This window comes from Schistocerca americana, chromosome 4 (assembly GCF_021461395.2).
Source record: "Schistocerca americana isolate TAMUIC-IGC-003095 chromosome 4, iqSchAmer2.1, whole genome shotgun sequence".
NCBI lineage: Eukaryota > Metazoa > Arthropoda > Insecta > Orthoptera > Acrididae > Schistocerca > Schistocerca americana.
Window position 1 is genome coordinate 380,502,421 of NC_060122.1, and position 21,199 is coordinate 380,523,619.

Consider the following 21,199-nt stretch of genomic DNA (forward strand, 5'->3'; position numbering starts at 1 on the left):
TTTGAACGGTGCGCCGCCTGTAAGTTTACTCAGGTGTCTATTGAGAGTGGAGGAAACATCACGTACCGCTTGCCTTGGTGGAGCTCCTTTTTTTATGGACTGGACTAAACTTCTGGGCGACGCGCCATTTAAACCATCCCAACGACAACACACAAATTATTGTATTCAGTGTGTGTGTGTGTGTGTGTGTGTGTGTGTGTGTGTGTGTGTGTGTGTGTTTGTCAGATTTTGTAAAAAAAGTATGTAATTGAATGTGTCTGAAATATATTTGTTATTTTGGCGCATAAATACCATATTTCCTTCTTGTTGTAGCAAAGAAAATGTCGGTTCACTCATTTTGAGTAGCGCAAGCAGATACGTCTTTGGAAACAAACAACCTTTCTGTGATCCAAAACATAGTCACATAAAAGTAAACAGATCAGCCGACCCTTGCGAATTCGAAGTTCAAAGTAACTCAAAAATAGTTTGAGTAATTTAGAGTTCGAATTAGTAATTTTTGAATGGTCAAGAAATACTTCACAAAACGCAGTCTTTCTAGTCCATTTTTTCTATGTAGAGCAAACTGTTATTAACGGAAGCACTTTTTCCGCAAATCCTATAAAATTGATGTTATGTGTTTTTCTGAAGTTAACCACCCTAACTAGAGATGTAGCGAGTGACTTAGCCTTCCCTTTTACCATGTAACGTCTGAGAGGAATGTTTTGTCCTCTGCGCTGAGCAGTGAATTTCCGTAAGTATTCTTCAAGACGCAGGAACGTACCGTGCCGAGTCTGCTTTCTCCCTTCATTTGAAACATTTTCAACGATCCAGTCTTCCTGCTTCAGGATTGTTGACAACGTGAGTTGTGGATCCCACATAGTTACCCTACATTCATTTTTTCACACCACATTTCAGGGCGTCAATAACCTGATTGTTTTCTACAAGAAACAAAAACGCTTGTACCTCTTTGAAATGATTTTTACTTCCGATTTACGTACTGTAGTACATCATGCATTTTTAAGTAGTTAAATGAGTGTAGTGAAGAGTTGAACGTAGAGAGAGGAAGGAAAACAATTGACGAAGAAATTTTAATGTTATACAGTGTTTGTTGGCGGTCTATCATGACAGTCGCTTCGATTTATCGAGGGTTTTTCAAAGGACCAGACAGTTATTTCGATTTAACGAGAGATTCAGTTTACCGAGGTTTGATGTAAACAAGTAGCTACTGTACAACATTTGATGGGGCACCAATTATATACGCATCTTCCCTTCTGACTGCATCAGCGTAATGTATACGTTCACAAGTAAAATGTCCTTTGACAACAAGCGCATATCACCTGTCGTCTGGGAGCTGGTAACGTCAGAAGTAACAGCGTAGAAGAACCTTTGCTGTGTGGGGCGCAGGGCTCCAGAGTTCTCGGTAACGGGGAGCCGCTGCTGAGGAAGGTGCGAACGAAGTCGATTAGCGCGGTGGCCCGACGCTGGAGACGTCGATGTCGACGTCAATGTGGGCCCGCCGTACAGCAGCTGTCCGACTTACCGTCCCACCCGGTGCTCGTCTCTCACTTCCTTCTCTCCTGCTCCTCGCCGGCCGCTGTGGCCGAGCTGTTCGAGGCGATTCAGTCCGGAACCGCGCTGCTGCTGTGGTCGCAGGTTCGAGTCCTGCCTCGGGCATGGATGTATGCGATGTCCTCAGGTTAGTTAGGTTTAAGTAGTTTTAAGTCTAGGGGACTGATGACCTCAGATGTTAAGCCCCGTAGTACTTAGAGCCATTTGATTTTCCACTGCTCCTCCTAGGCTGCTCAATGGTTACCGATGAAGACTTCACTCAGAGCTGTTTTATATCCTCGAAGCTCTGCACGATGCGCCCAATCCAGGCTGCAGACCTCATGTCTTTGGACTAGGTACGTAACGGAATTGATTTTATCGGAACCGAAGTTGGAGTCGGAGGCACCGCAATTATTTCTTCGATTACCATTTCTTGAATTGTGAGTTTGAATAATTCATATAACAAAATTAGTTTTGTCGCCAATTTCTTTCGTCACTAATGATTGCAAGACACAATGGAAATACGTCTATTGAAAATAAAAAAGGAAATATCTCTATCTTAATTGCTAGTTTGGCGTAATAAATTGCGTTAAGCTTTGAAGCCCGAGACCGCGAAATTAAACCGGATACCTTTAAGGGCAGTCAACTTGTCAATTTTTTTGCACATCAGCTTTCAACGTATCTCGCCCGCATCTCGTGGTCGTGCGGTAGCGTTCTCGCTTCCCACGCCCGGGTTCCCGGGTTCGATTCCCGGCGGGGTCAGGGATTTTCTCTGCCTCGTGATGGCTGGGTGTTGTGTGCTGTCCTTAGGTTAGTTAGGTTTAAGTAGTTCTAAGTTCTAGGGGACTTCTGACCACAGCAGTTGAGTCCCATAGTGCTCAGAGCCATTCAACGTATCTCAATCTTTATTTGTACTGAAAGACTTTTTTAAAGATGCGTTTTTCTGAGCTTTTGGAATTGACTATGAAGTAACATGTTCTTAGTGTTAAGAATTACTGCATTTGTCATATACAGATTTGAAATGATCTTTTAAAGCAATAGTTTTATCTCCTTTCGTTGTACACTTTTTCCACCCGCAGTATTTCCATATGCAGTGGCATAATTTCAAATCACACGTCTTAAGTTTCATTATAATAGCTTTCCGGCCTCAGGAGCGCCTGATTAACACACACTAAAGCCGTCGGCACACGGGACGAGTGAGCTAACGTTGAGCAGTCATTTTATCACATGAAACACAAAATAAGTTGTGCGATATTTCGGCAACGTGCCACGTGAAGTGGAACCAACAGGAAACAAGAACGCTCCCTACGTCACAAGCAGAAATCAAGACGCCATACCGTATTTGTCGTGTTTAGCAGAAAGCTATATTGGATGGGTGTTGTGTTACGCGTTACACGTGATTAGTATATGCTCCTCCTAAGCACGTTGAATGTCTCGAGAACGAATTGTTAATAGTGCGATTTGTTGTCATATTGGTGGTTAAAGAATTGTAATATTTAGCTATTTTCGCCTTATAACTCACTTGGTATTAGAATAAGCCGTTTCAGTGCAACCAGGAGTGAGTTTGTTCGATATGATGGACTGTTATAAGCTGCTGTCCTTACTAAGTGGGCATGCAGCTTTCATTTTTGTATTATTACAGACTCGCGGATGTTAAAGTTTTTATTTACTTATACCACACACAGAAAGGCATTACTAGTACATGGTCAGTAAAGCAAATGTGCGTTTTAATAGAGCTAACGTAGGAATTCCATGCGCACCCGTTTTCGTGAATAAATTGTATAATGTATGGTTTGCGAGGCAAATAAATCCAACTGTCGTTGGACAGCGCCGAGAGTGCAAAATCACGTTAACCAGCTTCTGCCGCGTGCCGACGGCGCTGTCTGTCTCGTGACGTCGGATGTCTTGTCTGGGTGCGCATCAGCTATAGCTGCCTCGTCCCGTGTGTTGCGCTTAACTTACTCATTCTGAACATTCTTCGGATCTTTGCAGTGACTTGAAAGGCTTTTGTGGGATTTACTCTTCGCACGTCCTGAGTACTCTTCGTTTTACACAAGATTCGTAGGGAAGTTAACTAACTTGGTGGAAACGTCTGAGCCAAATTTCAAATAGCGGGAGTCCTATGCGTTGGGCATCTCGGAAGATTATGTTGGAACGGTGTTTCCCTTCCCTTTATTTGAACAAAAACAAAAAATGGTTCAAATGGCTCTGAGCAGTATGGGACTTAACATCTGAGGTCATCAGTCCCCTAGAACTTAGCACTACTTAAACCTAACCAACCTAAAGACATCACACACATCCATGCCCAAGGTAGGATTGGAACTTGCGATCGTAGCGGTCGCGCGGTTCCAGGCTGAAGCGCCGAGAACCACTCCGTCACAGCGGCCGGCGAACAAAAAACCGAAAAAAGTTTTGTACAAGTTTCGAGTTCTGCTTACAATGCAGACTTCTGGCAACCTGAATAGGTGGTACGAAAAGCACCACCGAAACATCAGATAACCGGTTCCAGCATGTACAGTACCCAGCACACACTGAGGGTTACACGGCTCATTGAGTCGTCGAAGCACTCGACGCCTTGCAGCATTTGGAAAGACTCAAAATCGCGACTCATCGAAACACACTAAAGTCAGCTTCCGTCGGGTTTCTGTGTTGTTTTGTCCGTTGAAGACGTGCTTGTTTACGCGCCTCTGTGAGCAGCGGAGCATGCGAGGTATCGGACTCCAGATATCCATATGAGGCGAAGCTGCGTTCTCTGACAGCAGCACGTCTCATCAGGTTCGAAACAATTTGTCGCTGATAAACCTTGACACCCGTCTCCGACCACTGTCGGTTAGATCTTCTTACGATCACTGTTCTTAAGCCGTTGTGCGGGGCTGTGAGTGGTCGCCGTTCCCTGTAGACGCTTTATCAGTCCGCGTAGGTGGTGCTGTGGTCCTCAGACTGATTTGGTACAACTCGCTACGCAAGTCTATCCTGTGCAGGCTTCTTCATCTCGGAATAGCTACTGCAACCTACACCCATTTGCACTCGCTTACTGTACTCAAGCCTTGGTCTCCCTCTACAAGTTCTTCACCAACACATTTGCTTCCAGTACCAGGTACACCAAGTAATCGGACAACTTCATTCAGAGTGGCCACGGGCACGTCCAAATACGGTAGCTCATTTCTACCAATGTGTCACTTCTCCACGTCCACCCATCTTAACTGTACGATTCCATACAACGGATTGGTATGTATATTCCAATGACTTTAAGTCTTCCCGCGCTCAGTACGCTTTTGGAACGGCAAGAAAACATAACGCGTAATACAGTGCTATGTACACTCCGCCACTCAGAGAGGGGGTGACTAATCTTTCGTCCGATGAACGTATATAAACAGTTTCGCAGAAGAGCTTCTGTGAAGTTTCGAAGGTAGGAGACGAGGTACTGGCAGAATTGAAGCTGTGAAGACGGGTCGTGAGTCGTGCTTGGGTAGCTCAGTTGGTAGAGCACTTGCCCGCGAAAGGCAAAGGTCCCGAGTTCGAGTCTCGGTCCGGCACACAGCTTTAATCTGCCAGGAAGTTTCATAGTTGCACATAAAACTAATATGTTGTGGCCGAAGCTGAACTGTGCTATCGGACGATATTGCTTGTAGGGCGATGGCTAGTATTTCCGAGGGACATCAGAATAGCTTGTCTGGCTTGACTGTAAAGAGTCGTGCAAGGTATGGAACGTCGCCGTAGGAGCGCGGTGCTCGAGAGACGGGGGTTGTGGTGGCGCCCCGGGCAGCAGGAGGCAGGCAGGCGCAGCGCAGCGCAGCGCCTGGACATGCGTTTCGGTGTCAGCTAACGGGACCGCAGGCCGACGGCCCACATCGCGCCACACACACAGCCACACACACGTAGGCTCCGGCGACGCCCCATCGCCTTGTCACTAGCTTCCTAGCTGCTCTTTGGTGCGGTTGCATTCTGCTGATTATTTATAGAAGCCTTCCAGCCGCTCCATTTCAGCTCAAGCCTGCGTTTTGTTGCTCATTTGCGCTATAAATCCGTGAACTATCTCGTTGTGTAGTCGAGTCTGACGTGAAAACACCTCGTGGGTTGTGGAAATACCTTCTATGTGTGAAATCCCCATACTAAATTTGTCGCCATTAGTCTCAGAATGCTCGATGAAGTCGAACGTGGACGAAGACATCACTAGAGTTGAAGCACTGGCATGGTTCATAAGGAGTAGCTCGTGGCGATGTCGAAGAAACCATCCCAGCATTCACTTGAATTGAAAGACGTAGGTAGACTTAGGTAATCGTGACTGGACGTCGATTTGACTCTTGTGCCTTGACCACTACTGTTTCACTTTCGGTTCGACGTAGACGGACTGTAACTACCGTATCAGGAAAGAAAAATACTAGAGTGGACGCGTAGTGAAAGATCACATACATCATAGCACTGGATTGATATTAGAAATGCAACGGAGAGATAATGGAAAAATTTTCCTTGAAGCGTAAAGGTGGATATGGTTGCTTTGAATACCACACTGCTGTACGAGGTATAATCCTGTGGAGTTGGTCTGGGTTGCTTTGTTAGCGGGAGGACACCAGACAGCGAGGTCATCGGTCTCATCGTATTAGGGAAGGATGGGGAACGAAGTCGGCCGTGCCCTTTCACAGGGACCATCCCGGCATTTGCCTGGAGCGATTTAGGGAAATCACGGAAAACCTAAACCAGGATGGCCGGACGTGGGATTGAACCGTCGTCCTCCCGAATGGGAGGTGGTATGTCCTTGCCCTCTTCCGACATCTGAACTGCTATCCTGGACCTACGAGAAGTGGCAATAGTTTCTAGGAATGTCAGCTGGCCCCAACGTGTAGCCTGAACTGCCGCTCACTAAACAATGATACGGCTGTTTGCCACCTAGAATTTCGGTACTCGTGGTGCGCATGTCCACAGGCCACTTCCACTTTCCGTACTTCTTGCCCCTATCACAGCTGACATGTTGTGGCGCGACAGTCGTAACTTAACGCAGTGAGCGTGGCTTCAGTAACGCTTGCAGTTCAGCATTTTTTGCAATCAAAAATCACTGCCAAAGCTGAAAGATGCAATAAGTAACAGGGAAAAAAGGCGGTCGCCAAATAACCTGCCTATTTCGGATACAGTCCGTAGGTCTGTATAGAGTAGCGTTTTTATAAAAAGGATAAAGCATGCGATGAATAAGTTCAATTGTAGGACAAGAACTCGTTTCCGAACCAGTTTGGCTATTTAATATGCCAGTACGACACGCAGCTTTAATCTGTCGGAAAGTGATATTGCAGTACTGTGTTGGGTAGAGGTGGAGCAGGGTGCTGCCGAATTGGAACTGAGTCGGCCTTGAGACATGCTCAGATAGTATTCAGAACGTTATCAGTAAAAGGCGAAGGTTCAAGTTACAGTCCGGTACGGGATACGGATTTAATCAGGACATTCAGCTTGTTTCTTGTTTATATTTTGGGCCTGAATTCGTGACACTACAAACATATTGCGGAATATTCACAAGACGTAAACAGTGTACGTAAATGATGGAACCATTTTAACCACCGTAGGCTGCCTGTTTTATTCCTTTAGTGCATCATACATGTAAATCACGTTACTGGAAAGTTTCGACCTTAGGCGATTTTAACCGTCTGCAGTGTAATAGCGAAAGCACAGTAAATAGATAAAAACCTTAGCTGAAAACATAATGCTTGCATATTACAACTACTGTTTAAATTACTTACTTGACATTGGTGATGTGTTTGTCACTTTTAAAAATTTACTCCGTGTTATTTGGGAACAGACACGTTTCCACACATTCACGTGTCGAATGTTAAAATATAGTCTTGCACATACCAATTTTTTAATAATTGGCCTCATATTTATATGTCATTGCTGAAAACAGCGTCCATGCCTATTGTCATGACGTAAGTGGCACAACATTAGTGTCCCTCGCCAATGTAGTAAAACAGTCCTTACATTTAACCACAGTCCCAGGTCGCATCGATCTTGAGCTTTTACAATAAGTAATGATAACAAGCATAGAAGCTATTTTCAGCAACGGCATATGAAAACTGAAACCAATTTTTTTTAAAAAAGATTTAATAAGATCACTTAGCGTTATTGCAGCAATAACGAACGTTTGATTATGCCTATAATGCTTACAAGCGTTGTCAAAGTCCATTATGTAGGAAGTTTAATGAGAAATAACGACATGTACGCAAGACGTTGATCACGTGACTGCAGCTCCCTCTGGCAATAACATTGTCTGCAAAGTGACAGGTCTTGACATACTTTTTGGATGATGCATGGTTTTCGTGATTTGTAACAGTTATATATATATGAGAGAGAGCGCGTAAAAGTACATGGCTTTCTGCTAAACGAATGTGCAAGGACTAGTAAGTAACATGTTAGTGAGGTTTTTGCCTATATGACGCGTTGTTAAAGTTGTGATTGAAGCCGATCGGTTTGGGCAAGGTTATATTTGTAACACTCGACATGTGTATGTGTGGGAACATGTCTACCGCCACATAATACGAAGTAAAATTTTTAAATGTAACACACACATCACCAATATCGTTGAAATAATTTAAATAGTAATTGTAACACACAAGCGTAATATCGTCCACTAATGTGTTTTACCTATCTACTGTACTTCTCTGGAACCGCAAGACCGCTACGGTCGCAGGTTCGAATCCTGCCTCGGGCATGGATGTTTGTGATGTCCTTAGGTTAGTTAGGTTTAACTAGTTCTAAGTTATAGGGGACTAATGACCTCAGCAGTTGAGTCCCATAGTGCTCAGAGCCATTTGAACCATTTGAACTGTACTTCTCGTTTTATACTGCAAAAAATTCAAATGGCTCTCAGCACTATGGGACTTAACATCTGAGGTCATCAGTCCCCTAGAACTTAGAACTACTTAAACCTAACAAACCTAAGGACATCATCACACACATCCATGCCCGAGGCAGGATTCGAACCTGCGACCGTAGCAGTCGCGCGGTTCCGGACTTAAGCGCCTAGAACCGCTCGGCTGCCAGGCCGGCCCTTTTATATTGCAGACGTTTTAAAACTGCCTAAGGCCGAAACTGGCCACTAATGTAATTTATGCGCATGGTACATTAAAGGAGTAAAACTGACAGCATACGGTTGCTAAAAGGGTTTCTTCATTTAGACAATACATTGAGGTTGTAGGCCCTTACATGAAGAAGAAAGTGTAAATAAACAAAATACATGATCATTCTCGTAATCAACCCTTCGTGCGTGTGTCAAAAACGCTATGAGAATCGTGAGTCTAGGGTATTAATTGGCTTCAGTTTGCCGGAGTTGTGGAGCAAGTGCCCAGTTTTCCATACAGGAGCAGTGGTACGCTTGAAGGAACTGACTTCCAGGAGGCGAGAGTGTTGGCGCAACCGCTGTCGACCGTAATAAATCGCAGTGTTTGCGGTTTGACAGGTAATACTGTTCCGCCGTGGGCTGGAGCAGCAGGTAATTTGCTAGCACCTCTGGCGTCAGGGTGTGGGACAAATTGCGCAACGGGTGTGCAGTTAGAGGGCGCTGGCGTCGGAATGCGTTCAGCACAGATCATCAATTAAAAGCGGATATAGAAATTATTAAAAGAACACGTACTTCCAATTGAAGATTGCGCGCAGCGCACGTCTACACAAAACTTCTACATTCTGCAAAACCCACACACACACACACACACACACACACACATACACACACACAGAGTTATGTGGTGCAACTTGAATAAAAGATCGATCTGTTGATAGGACATATCGTGAGGGGTCAAGGATAAGACGGTTTGGTAACGGAGGGAATGTGTGTGTGGGTGGTGGGGGGGGGGGGGGGGGGCAAAAATTGTAGAGGAAAACTAAGACTTTACTACAGTAAGCATTTCATGTTGATGTAGGTTGCAGTCGCTGTGCTGGGGAACAGCGCAAAACCAGTTTGCGAATTGAAGACTACAACAAATTACATGAGCTCTGATATAAGATTCCTGTTGTGCATGTGCTTAATCCTTATCACCACATACCACAGCTTTCATAGATTCAGCAAGAAAAGCCGTCAGTCGTACACTCCACAAGAGTGTTACAAAATTAAAGTGAAACGTTACGGAACTATAAAGCCGAGCTCTGAATGTAAGACTGGTTCAAGGTTCTCGATTATGTCATCCGAAAAGTTCCGAACATCACTTCAGGGATATCGTTTCGTGTTCGCTTGTGTTAATATTTTTCCTGCAAACTAACATAAAACGGTCGAATCTTGCCAGTTGGATGAAGAGCCAAAATCGAGGCGCTTAGTGATAACTTCATAAGGAGCGAGTCCTGGCGCTGCTCTCTTCGCACCTGCTACGTAATCGCCAGCTGTCACTTCGCATAGTGGCTAGAACTGCATGAAGGCCACGCCTTTATAGAGGCTCGTAGAAAAGTTCGGTTTTCGAATTGATATAATTCCTTGCAGATCCCTGACATTTACATGGAGTAGCTCAACACGAAGTTTCTTTCTTGTACTTCTGCCCACTTCATTTCGTTAACATAGGAATTGTACCTGTTGAATTTACGCTGATAGGGAGAAGAGGTGGCTGTTTTGATAAATGAGAACAAAACTTACCTGCACTGTATTGTTACTGCGACTATTATCCGTTCCTACGAAGAAAGCTCTTAATCACTGCAGAAACGTCTTTTTGCGAAAGGGGTTCGGAACGTAAGGATCGAGAATAGGCTGTAACACAGGCTGGTTACATCTAAACTTTCGCTACTTGAGAGGGTCCCTGTGAGAAACGAGTTATCGTAGGACAATGAAACTATATGGAAACGTTTTTATGGACGCGTGAAAGAGAAATAACGAATACACTATTGAAAGAAACACATTCTAGTTTCCACGTGAGAGGGTTCAAGTATGCTGATCTTGATGGTTACGCAGTCCAGAACGAATCAGTTTTCTCCAAATGCGTTACAAAGCAACTGAATTACCACACGAGCAGTGTGAGGTGGAGCTCCATCCGTCATCAAAACAGTTGAGCCAAAAGCGCCTCTCTCCCTCAGAGTAGGGATCACATGTTGGCGAAGCAGACCACAGTAATGTGTACCGTTCACGTTGCATTTCCAAGTCCTAGAGGTCCGAGTTCCTCAAAGAAACATCAGTCATGAACTGTGCCGTGAAGGCACATAAGACGTGTTCACTATGCAGGGGAACCCCATGAACGTTCGTTGGCGGTGACTGTCCACAAAAGCAACAGTTGTGAGTGTTCACTGCCCCAGTGTGCTGCATCACTCCACGAAATGTTTGAAGGCCACATGCCCTCAGCTTCAACCCTTCCAGGAAACCTAAGAGCATAGTTTACTCGAATATCTGCGTCACGTGGCAAAAGTTGGTGAGTGAAGAGAAGCATTTACGGTTACCATTTCACAGTTGTTCGCTGCGCTTTTGGAACGGTGGACCATGAACGTTGAGCTGCCGTGACACCTCGTGCACTGCTTGATGATTGCACGCTGGCCCCAGCGTTCTTAACCACGGCAGTAGTAACTTCTTCAGCAATTTATGGCGCAGTTGACGTCGGCTTATTTCAAGAGTAAACCAAACTGGCCAATCGTTCCAAACTGCGTAACCACCAGGATCACCAGATTTGAACCCTCTCACTTGGAAATTATGATGTGTTTCTTTCAATGGTGTATTCGTTATTTCTCTTCTGCATGACCTTACAAATGTTTTTCCACAATGTGTCTTTGTCCTACCATTATTCGTTTTTCATGAAGGCCCTTTTGAGTCGCGAAAGTTAAATTATAACCACCCTCCAGAAACACACAAGCTACTTTTCCCTCCTATATGTATATAAGAAATCCTAGCAATCCAAAATTGCTGAACGAACATTGTGTATCTTAACATTCGCGCTTTATTCTATTTACAACGCTTATAAGAATAAGTGAAAAATATGTAGGAGGGCGGAGATGGCTCTCATGTAATACTTACGTATATCCCATGATCGACGGTATGCAACAAGGTACCATAAGTGTTCTATTGATTTAAAAAGAATTTGCATTTCGAAACTCTTTTTCTGCTTATAAGATGTGCCTGTATTAAGATATCTTGGTATAAGTAGAAATTACCTCCAAATGTTCTGCATTTTTGTAACAGAGCCTTGGTAACGCTAGTTATCTGAACAGCAGCCAGTTGCGCGGAGGCGTTACGAAACTTCGCTGTGCGTTAGAAGAAATTCATTAAAAATTATACATGAGTAGACCTGTTACATTGGCAACTAATAATACAGCGCAAACAAAGAGTTTACGGTGTTACGAGCGTCTAGTAGCAAGTTACAAAGTTGCCTGAGAACGTTGTAGCTCGTCTGTATTAATAGTTGTCGTGTTGCATTCGACCGGCGAGCTCTTCAGTATTAGGCGAAATACACTCTTAACTCAAATGAAGAACAAATGGTAGGTGTCATCCTCTTCATCACATGTAAGGCGGATTCACTGTGCTTGTTTATTGTAGCAGCTGTGGTTTAAACTCAGGCGTGTGCTGGTGATTGTGAAGAACCTCTGAACATCGGCTGTTGGTTAGTTAGTTAGTTAGGTGTTCCATTACTCAATAACACGGAAAAACCATTATGATGTGGAACGTGTCAAATGCACAAGAAATGCGCACAGGAAACAATTTTTTTTTTACGTTATAGTGTTATACCTAAATATTTCTGTTTTCTATCCCATTCCCTTAAATGGCACAAAATGCATATATTATATCTCCAGATTTATTTACTCATATTCAAGAATTCATCTATGGTATAGAAGGAGTTGTCAAGGAGGTATGATTTCAATTTGTTTTTCAAACTATTACTGGTGTGTGTCAGACATTTTATTTCATCTGGTAATTACCAAAAATGTTCAAATGCGTGTGAAATCTTATGAGACTTTACTGCTAAGGTCATCAGTCCCTAAGCTTACACACTACTTAACCTATATTACCCTAAGTACAAACACACACACCCATGCCCGAGGTAGGACTTGAACCTCCGCCGGGACCAGCCTTACAGCCCATGACTGCAGCGCCTGAGACCGGTCGGCTAATCCCGCGCGGCGGTAATTAATCAAAAAGTTTTATAGCAGCATATTTTACCCCTTTCTGTGTCAAAGACAGATTACATAAAGGGTAGTGTACGTCTTTCTTTTTTCTAGTATTGTAATCGTGAATGTCGCCGTTGATTTTAAACTGGTCCATGTTGTTGAGAGAAAATTTCATTACTGAGTAAATGTACTGTGAAGCAATTGTAAGAATTGCTAAACTTTTAAACAGATGCCTACAAGATGTGCCACTATGAACCCCACACATTATTCTAACTACTTTCTTTTGAGCAGTGAATACCTTTTGCCTAAGTGTTGAGTTGCCCCAGAATATTATTCCGTATGACATCAGAAAGTGGAAGTATGCAAAGTATGTTACTTTACTGATTTCTACATCTCAAAATTGGAATTCATAGCAATTCCCGTTCTCCTAGGGTAGGAGTATATTTTTCCGTACTTCCGGAGTGCACTCTCCAGTACTTTGCTGGTGACTGAAAATTTAAGTCTTCATAAGGAATCCATAGATAGGACTCTACGCTAACTAATTTCCTTAGCCGAATCATATACCATTCCGTTTCCCTTGTGCTTTCATTTTAGTTTGTATACTCTGACGTACATTAATGCGTTGTTCGATGGCTCAGTGACAAAACTCGCAAAAGGAACTCATGTTGTCCTCTTTACGTATTGATTTCGCTTCGGAGGTAATGTCATATGAAATTTATATTTTTATGTTTTTATTATGAGTAGTGATGTATATGCGGGTTGTGCCTGTGACTACTGTGACTGTACGGGGCCTTTGTTAGGTTTGCTCCTTCTACACAAACGTGTGAAATATACCAAGCTATACGCATTAAAATATATTTTTTCGTGTGATAGAAGTAACAGAGCGATGTAAAATTTTATAAGTAGCTAATCGCTAAATAGAGAAATAAAGTGATTATTTCAAAATAAAACAGACTACGCAGGAAAATGTCTTCCCTCAAGAAATTTACAGCGACTGTGGACTCGTACATACGAGAGACTATGTACGAGCGAGTGTTTGATGAAATCGGATGGAGGTACAAATGGCAGCTGTGCAGCTGCCGGCGTTCGCGGCAGTGGGACCACTGGCCGTGACGGCATTAGCCTCGGTGAGGTAGGCACTTCTGGGCTGCTGCGCCGCGCCGTGTTCTATCGGCCGTGGCGGTGGAACTGTGCGCCCGCACTTGATTTACTTTGCACGTGAACCTGACGGCGCCGCAAGTACGCCTTCCATCTCAGTAAGATCAACGCAAGGATGTGGTTTCGCACAGATATTATCGATTCGACTAAATTTGTTTTTAATATACAATGTGTGTTCTTGTCGTACTTCTCTGGACCTACTCATATAGCGTCATGTGCAGCGCGCGAGTTAGGGAGGTGCGACAGATGTTGATCGAATCCGTTTGGTGGATTAATGACGGTGGTCTGAAACGGGCCAACCTGAGTGTGGTTTTAGGTAGTTTCCCTACTGTTGTTTAGGCAAATATCTCCACGTACCGCTTCAGAGGACACAATATACTATACAAACATTAGCACACTTTACACGTTTCATAGACAGATGGCGTACACGATCCCCTTACCCTATGTTACGTTGACGATTGTGGCGTCAGGGAAGGGATCCGGCTACATGGTTAAATAATGAAGTTAAGTTCGCCGAATCGTACTGCACGAGAGCCGGCCGGGGTAGCCGAGCGGTTCTAGGCGCTACGGTCTGGAACCGAGTGACCGCTACGGTCGCAGGTTCGAATCCTGCCTCGGGCATGGGTGTGTGTGGTGTCCTTAGGTTAGTTAGGTTTAAGTAGTTCTAAGTTCCAGGGGACTGATGACCTCAGAAGTTAAGTCCCATAGTGCTCAGAGCCATTTGAACCATTTGAACTGCACGGGATATACGCCAGGGGACATAGAGCACTACTTTCACCTTCCTATTAGCTACAGATTCTTGTAACACGGTAGCTTTCTCTACGACGTAGCTTGCAACGGACGTTATCGAGCATTTGCACTTTATAGCTGCCCGAAGGTCAGTCCGAAACACTATTTTCCGCTTTTCAGTAAGAGGAATGTTCTGACATCAGGACGTGGTATATCAACGTCGTAACCACGTACATAGCACTGTTTAGCAAACGCTTCCATCACTATTCTGCGTAAGTAGTTGGGAGATGTTGATGCTCTCATCTCAGAGAATAAATTTTGACAAAATCGTTAGACACCAGAAACTTACTTACCACGTTTTAGGTTGTGATCTCGCGGCGTCTGCTGCTGCAATTGGCTGGACGCGAGCTGTCGCTGCCGGGTTTACTCATGGATCCTTCTACAATGACCAGCCTAGTCAGAAAGCGACACACAGTTACCTTGGAAGTAATTGTTCATACTTACGAACCTCCATTTAAAGTGCAGGTACGTTATAATATTGGTATGCGCACTGGGTGATTTAAAGTTGAAACATCATCTAAAACCAAGCGCATGAAACGCAGATGCGTGACTGATATTCGCCGGACGAAACTTCAGAAAATGTCGTCGCCTCACGAAGAACACATCTTACAAAATCTTCGTTCAACCGATGCTTGAGTATTGCTGTACAGTCTGTGATCCTTACCAGCCAAGACTGGTAGAGGAAATAGAGAGGATCCAAAGATGAGAAATGCGTTTCACCACGGGTTCGTTTACTAAGCCTGGAAGTGTCATGGAAATGTTCATCCTATTACAGTTGCAGATGCTACGGGAGAGCCTTCATGCGTCACGGTGTGGTTTAGGGTTAAAATCCCTAGAACGTGTGTCCCGAGAAAAGTCAGTCAGTCTACCGCTTCATCCTACATATATATTGGTAAAAGAGCGGAGTATGAAATTGCAGACATTCGAGCTGACACGGAGGGTACTAACAGTCTACGCTAGTTCCGCATACATTCGCGACTGGAACTAGGTAGTGGGAAGCACTCGTACATGCAAAATAAGGTATTCTTCGGCGCATAAAGATCGGTATAAAAATCTGCTGCTGATCTTGCTGATGAAAAAGAGCCCAGTTTTTTCCCTGTAGAGTGAGGCGACGCAAGGCTAAAGACGAGTAAGTGTTATTTTGGTGGACCAAGTGTCTAATCCTTGTCGCCCCACGATTATTTCAGTTTTTCATGTTTACCATAGCCGATGCAGGTGAGCGCCTAATGATTCATGGAAACAAATCATGGCCGGTACTTTTATTTTGATGTCAATAGGTCGTTAAACGCTGTCGGGATGAAAAAAAAAATGTCGACACAGTTTCTCATTTTTTTTCCTTTTCTAGTAAGCCCCGTCCGCAGCTCGTGGTCGTGCGGTAGCGTTCTCGCTTCCCGCGCCCGGGTTCCCGGGTTCGATTCCCGGCGGGATCAGGGATTTTCTCTGCCTCGTGATGACTGGGTGTTGTGTGCTGTCCTTAGGTTAGTTAGGTTTAAGTAGTTCTAAGTTCTAGGGGACTGATGACCATAGATGTTAAGTCCCATAGTGCTCAGAGCCATTCTAGTAAGCCCCATTCGTCTCCTAGATGACAGTTAACTGAGTATTCTTGGAAGAGCACGAATATTAAATCTTTGGGACATTTATTAATGTAAGACAGAAATTTACTAAAACACAGCATGAAACTTTTAACAGAAGGGGAGAATGTTTACATTGGTACCCAAAAAAAAAAAAAAAAAAAAAAAAATCAAGTGGCTCTGAGCACTATGGAACTTAACATCCATGGTCATCAGTCCCCTAGAACTTAGAACTACTTAAACCTAACTAACCTAAGGACAGCACACAACACCCAGCCATCACGAGGCAGAGAAAATCCCTGACCCCGCCGGGAATCGAACCCGGGAACCCGGGCGTGGGAAGCGAGAACGCTACCGCACGACATTGGTACCCTTTTCAGACTCCTCTAGCCAGATCTGTAAAAGAAGTCTAATATGTTTTCTTGGTGTATGGTTCAAATGGCTCTGAACACTATGGGACTCAACTGCTGAGGTCATTAGTCCCCTAGAACTTAGAACTAGTTAAACCTAACTAACCTAAGGACATCACAAACATCCATGCCCGAGGCAGGATTCGAACCTGCGACCGTAGCGGTCTTGCGGTTCCAGACTGCAGCGCCTTTAACCGCACGGCCACTTCGGCCGGCTCTTTGTGTATGCTTATATGATAGCATTCACTTTATGTGCGCTGCAGTCTCTTTCTGAAATATAAAATATTGCTCTGGAAAATAAAGGCCTTTATTCCAATTTGAACAGATGTTGAACTGCCTCAAGGTACAAAATGGTGCACGACCGACGAAGTCTGGCTTAATTGTCCACATGTTATATAAATAGTTATAAAATATGTAGCAATTTACTCACCATTAAATTATGTAACTAAAGAATTAACATTATATTTAAGTAGCTTTAATATTCTTTAGTGCGCCTTCCTTTAAGGGATTCTAAAATAATGCACTAGACTGAAATACCGTCCAAAAAACATTTAATGTTGCTAAGTACTCTTTCTTCTAGGTACAACACTTTCACCTACTAAAGAAATGAAATGTGCGTATGACATTTACGGCAGGAAGTCCCCTTCTGGGGGGAGTCCGGCCGCCTGGTACAAATATCTTTTCTTGACGCCACTTCGCTTGTTTTTCAAGTGATGAAATGATGATGACAACATTTATGAAAAGACGTTCTTTTTCAGTAAATGCAGAATTTCTACTCAAGTTGGCAACACAGATTATTCTTCTAGTTCTGCTGTTACCATTAATATATATCCTTGAAAAGAATATCGCGCCAGACTAATTTGAGGTCGCGCTATCTAGGGAGCATACGAATTTACACGTAATTTCTTCGAAATCATAACTGAAACACGTGGGGACCACATGCAATGCCGCTTGAGCATTCGTTATGCGTACAGACTCACCCGAGACAGTACAAAAACTAAATTGATTGAAAATGTTTTTCAAAACAAAGCCTGCCGACGACAGAGTATATATGTTATTACGTTGTTTTGGTCCGAGCCAATGTGCCAGACGTTACGTCTAGCGACTGAGTTTTCCTTCTGAATCTCCTGTTACCCATTGAGAGACGGCAATATTGAACTACCACCGTGAATTGAATTTCCATACTGGAGGCAGATTTGTGCCATATCGCTGTGTGAATCAGCTTTACTGAGCGGCCTCTGTTTGATACTGCTTTTTACGGTTCTGCTGTGCCCGTGGCAGGAAAACGCGGCACAGGTGTGCGGCATAAGCTGCAGAGGAGAGTCTGACGCCACTGCTCCCCGCGCGGGCCGAAGGCATCCGAACGTGGCCGAAGTGTGGCATCACTGGGTGTCAGCGGGCCGGCCGTGACCGAGTTTGCAGTGTGCAGTGCTGCAAAGCAGCTACGGGCGCCTGTCTGCTTGCTGCACACTGCTCAACCGCAGGATAAGACTTTCTTTTACGTTGATGACAGAACAGGCGCCTCTAGAAAAAAACAGCAATTTACCGTACGCGGTAGTAAATATTCTACGAGCCATATTGTAAGCAATGCAGTTCGTGTGTCGTTAAAGTATTAAGTGGAAATGCTAGACGTTTCACTTACACTAAAACATTTGACAGTTTATCAGTCAGGCCGTTGTGAACCTTACGAGGGCCGAACGCATGAAAGGTCGAATAAGGCTGATGTTACGTCGTACCAAAAAAATTCGCACTGTACTGTATTACAGACGGCGAAATTCATACCAAATGTCGACACAATTCAACGCTTATGTCGCTTTAAGGGGGGTAGGACGTCAAACGGGCCGACTTGGAGAAGGACAGTCACCACAGAACATTTTAATTTCTACTGTCTATACTTTTACACTTATCGCAGTGGAAGCTCAAAAACGTAACAAAACACATTTTTTTTTTACATGTGAAATTTCATCATTTTTTCACTTATTACTGGCTGCATTTGTTGCTACAGGTACACTTTTCATTCCAAGAGAGATTCTTCGATGAATTTTTCATAGCATACAAACAGTAGTTACAGGTGTATGAAACTCTAAAGTTTTCCAAATCTATTAAAAAACTGTGGAAAAAATTGATGTAATTAACTATAAAACTTGAAGTATTTTCTAAAATGACGTTTAAAATGTAACAGTTCATTCATTTTTTCATAAATTAAAAGAAATTCTAGAGTTTCGTACACCTGTAACTAAGGTTTGTATGCTGTGCAAAAGTCATCGAAGAATTTCTCTTACTCAGGAAGAAAAGTGTACCTATAGCAACAAATGCAGCCAGTAGTAAGTGAAAAAATGATGAAATTTCACATGTAAAAAAAGTGTTTTGTTACGTTTTTTGAGCTTCCGCTGCTATGAGTATGAACCCTGAATCCTTCCTGGTCATGCTGTTAAAGTGTTATGAATTTATTTATAAAAGTATAGACAGTGGAAATTAAAATGTCCTGTGGTGCCTCTGCTGCTCCAAGTCGGCCCGTTTGACGTCCTACCCCCATAAGCCAAATCTTTTCGCAACGAAAGTTTTTTACGTTCAGCCGGCCGAAGTGGCCGTGCGGTTCAAGGCGCTGCAGTCTGGAACCGCAAGACCGCTACGGTCGCAGGTTCGAATCCTGCCTCGGGCATGGATGTTTGTGATGTCCTTAGGTTAGTTAGGTTTAACTAGTTCTAAGTTCTAGGGGACTAATGACCTCGGCAGTTGAGTCCCATAGTGCTCAGAGCCATTTGAACCATTTTTTTTACGTTCAACGAACGTTGGCGTGACGTCCATAATATATACAAGGTCTCTCTCCTAACGGACTTGAGGAGCATTTTCTGTGGTGTTTCGGCAGAAATTTGCAGTTTCGTTTTTGCATCGTGTAGCTGGAGTCAGCCAGATCAATTACTGCCCGTCACGTCTTGCACGCGACACACAGTGTGAAGAGAAAGCGTGGGTTTCTTTCCCTTTCCAGACGAAGTTGTTTTTAAATCGGAATTTTACGTTCCCTTTCGATGGACCGCTCTCAAATTAATGTAGTCCGATATTTTTTTTTTTTTTTACCGATGTTTACTAATAGAGACAGTAAAACTGGAAGAATAAGCGGTATTCTACAGCAACAACACTGCCGTGGCCAGCTCTGACTGCTACCGCTGAACATGCAGTGCTGTTGAGTCGCTGCTCGTGGACTGGTTAGTCTTGTTTTACTATCGTATTGGTAAAACAAATATAGGACTAGACTAATTTGGAGACGCTCTATCGCACTGACAAGCGAAATGTATGGCACTGGCGCGTAAAATTTCTCTTTAAAATCATTTTGTTATATAAAGGAAAATAAACCGACACTTTTCGTTTACATGGGGCATCGCATGAAAGATGTGGTGAGCACTATTTGTTTGTGCCCACTGCAGCTACACAGTGCAAATACCTGCTGAAAAACCTGAGAAAATGTGCCTGCCGACTCTAAGCTGAGACACAATGTACAGCGCAGCTCCGACTTGCGAAGACATGAACTCATTCTCACACCTCATAAAACATGTGTTTCGAATCTGCAACAGTATCCGTAATGATTTAAATAATAAAGTTCTGCAGCAGTTAAGATGGCTGCGTGTTTTCTTCCTCTTCTTCATTGCAGTCGCCTGTTAATGGTGTTCTGCCTCCTTCACTAATCAGAAATTCGCATACACATACTATATTTACAGTCTTTGCATACGTTATGTCGCAAGTTGTCACACTACTTAAACGTTAAGGTACCGAATTGTCTGCTTTCCCTCGCATTTGTTTACTTCGTTTCCGTGACAGGTTGCGGAGGCTGCATCAGTACTCGTAAGTATCCAACTAGTGTGCCCTCGCGAAAGACATTTAGTACCTGAAAGCGAAACATTTTCTCACTGTTTAAATACATGTACAAAGAACCTGATAATGTACATAGACTTCTTGAGAAACGTTTTGCGAAATTTGCTTTTGTAGCGAACCATGACCATAGTGGGGGAACAATACAGTTTTTAAATAAATTATTTGGCAGTTAGGAAGAAAAAGACTTACAGATAAAGTAAAAAGGGTATTTGTATTGCCCTATGAATATTATTGATGTATACCTCTGCTATTAGACTCTGAAGACGATGCAGCCATATATAAACTTCGTTTAGATGCGGCATACAACGCACCCAGCAATTCGAAACTTGGAGCCGCTAGTTCTAAATAGTTCCTCTGTTGGTATCCAGTGAATGAGAGACTCCAGCAAAGAGAAGTCCCTGACAGTATAGTGAATCTGGAATGCGCCATCCACGTACAGGCTTCTCTGCAGAGATGTATACGTTTTGAAATATTTGTACTACACTTGTCTTTCAGAAGCCACTAGTGTGTACAGCTAGCTATATTACTTTTGCCAACAACGTTCATTATAGGTTTTGCAGAATCTACAACCATTAGTGATTTCTTCCTGCTGTGACTGTTTAGTTTCACGAGTCGGGCGGCCCGGCATAACAATGCTCTCGCTGTTAAGTACTGGGCAGCGAGGCCTGACATGTGTTGACGTTTCCATATAGTGCGAAGAGGCCACGATTTGAGGCACGCCGCCGTTTCGTGACGTTTCGTTTCCGCCCAGTGTGAGTCGGCCTCTCCTAGTGTAGACCGGAGCGCCAGGCGCGACAACAGATCAATGTCTGCGGGTCCGGCGCCATC

General features: G+C 43.7%; 1 protein-coding gene and 1 non-coding gene across 2 annotated transcripts in view; both read left to right on the plus strand.

The window, feature by feature from the left end:
* LOC124613917 (nuclear receptor coactivator 3) overlaps window positions 1-21,199 on the plus strand; it is a 309,937-nt gene that overhangs the window by 62,171 nt on the left and 226,567 nt on the right. The window lies entirely within an intron of this gene.
* Window positions 14,269-14,352, plus strand: Trnap-ugg. Its single transcript has one exon. It is a non-coding gene; the product is annotated as a tRNA-Pro (tRNA).